This window comes from Panthera tigris, chromosome D1 (assembly GCF_018350195.1).
Source record: "Panthera tigris isolate Pti1 chromosome D1, P.tigris_Pti1_mat1.1, whole genome shotgun sequence".
NCBI lineage: Eukaryota > Metazoa > Chordata > Mammalia > Carnivora > Felidae > Panthera > Panthera tigris.
In genome coordinates, this window is record NC_056669.1 from 36,376,619 (window position 1) to 36,378,839 (window position 2,221).

General features: G+C 32.9%; 1 non-coding gene across 1 annotated transcript; it reads left to right on the forward strand.

Moving 5' to 3' along the window:
- Positions 1 to 1,811: 1,811 nt before the first annotated feature.
- Positions 1,812 to 1,918, forward strand: LOC122231661. The gene has a single exon (XR_006208906.1). It is a non-coding gene; the product is annotated as a U6 spliceosomal RNA (small nuclear RNA).
- The last annotated feature ends 303 nt before the right edge of the window (positions 1,919 to 2,221 follow it).

The following is a 2,221-nucleotide window of genomic DNA, read 5'->3' on the forward strand; positions in this document are numbered from 1 at the left end:
GTAGCAATGGGAAGGAGTGGATGGATTTGAAAATATTTTGAACTTACAATTGATGGGCCTTGGTAATAGGCTGCAGTCAGGACAAGTATGAAAAGGAACTATGATAATAAAAATATAATTAAAAGTAGTTTTATCAGAACATCTTATGGTTTTCCTTTCCCTGTCTCCAATAAAGTACACCAGATGCGTACTACACCTGGGCATATGCCCCACTCTAGGTATAAGGAGAGAGAATCCAAGCAGAGCACGGTAGTCCATTTTCAGATTCCATACTTACTGCATCGTACTTATTGCAAAAAGACAACATTTTCCCCTAAGATCTGGATTTAGGCATGAATGGTCACTGTAAAGACTCCAATTCAATATTTCACTGGGGTCCTAGCCAGTACAATCATGCATACAAATTAGAAAGGAGAAAGTAAAACTGTTTATTTGTTAATAATAATAAGTTTTTATAATTTATGTATAAAATCCTAAAGAAACTACAAAAATCCTTCTAAAATTGAGTAAATTTAGCATGATCATAGGATACAAAGTCAATATAAAACATCAATTGTATTTCAATATATCATGAATAAATAATTGGAATTTTAAGTTAAAAATGCAATTTAAGGTGTGCCTGGGTGGCTCAGTTGGTTAAGAGTTCAACTCTTAATTACGGCTCAGGTCATGATCTCACTGGTCATGGGGTCAAGCCCCACATGGGGCTCCATTCAGTGTGGACCCTGCTTGGGATTCTCTCTTGGTCCTGCTCTCTGCCCTTCACATACTCACTCAAGTGTGCTCTCTCTCTCCTCTCTCTCTCTCTCTCAAAATAAGTAAATAAACTCAAACAATGTAATTTAAGACAGCATTAAAAACCATGATGAGTTAGTCATGAACTTCACATATGCAAAATCTTCACACAAAAAATGACAAAATGTTGTTGAGGGAAACACAGTCCAGAATAAGGGAAATGTACTATGTTCAAGAATAGGAAGACTTGCTATTATTTATATAATTCTCTCCAAATTAGATGATAGGTTTATATAAATTCCAAATAAAACCAATTGTAAAAATTGACAAACTGATAGTAAAATGTATATGGACATGCAAAAAGCAAAGGGCAGGCAAAATAATTTTGAAAGAGAAGGAAGAAGTTAGAGGACTTACACTGTTTTTTTTTCAATACTTATTATAAAGATTTACTAATAACATATGTGGTATTGGTGTAAGAATAGACATATAGATTGAAGAAAGAAAACAGAGAATCCAGAAGGAGATCCACATGTCAATTAAACTTCAACAGAAATATAAAAGTAATTAAATGGAATGGACAAGCTTTTTAATAAATCGTTCTGCATACAACATTCAAAAAAATAATGCTATTTTCCTTTATAAACAAATAATGTTGGATATGTGATTAGAATAAAATGTTTCAATCCCTCCAGATATCACACACAAAAATTTATAAAAAATGAATTAGGACCTAAATATAAAAGCTAAAGATATAAAACTCTTAGAAGAAAGTAGAGTAAAAAAAAGTATAAACCTCAGGTATGAAAAGGATTTCTTAAACAGAACATAAAAAGCACATAACAGGAGAAAGTTGTAATCTATATTAATCAAATATAAAATTTACCTGCTCTTCTAAAGTCACCATTAAGCAAAGGAAAAGGCAAGCCTTGGACTGGGTACAAATAATTACAATCTGGCAAAGGATTTGTACCTAGAATATATAAAGAATATTACAATAAAATAACAAGATAATAAGTGACTTTTAATAGTGGACAAAATATTTCAAATGATACTCCACAAAAGAAAACATGCAAGTGCTCTCTTCGGCAGCACATATACTAAAATAGGAACAATACAGAGAAGAGTAGCATGGCCCCTGTGCATGGATGACACTCAAATTCATGAAGCATTCCATATTTTTATGAATTAAAAAGTCCTATAAATGAGGTGCAAAATAAAATGGAGGTGGCCATAGCACGGATTGAAGAGGCAGAGGAGAGAATAAGAGAATTAGAAGATAAAATTGTGGAAAAAGAGGAAGCTAAGAAGAAGAGAGATAAAAACAATCCAGGATCATGCGGGAAGATTTAGAGAACTAAATGATGCAATCAAACAGAACAATATTTGTGTCACAGGAATTTAAGAAAAACAAGAGAGATAGAAAGGGGCTGAAGGTATACTTGAACAAATCATAGCTGAGAACTTCCCAGATCTGGGGAAGGAA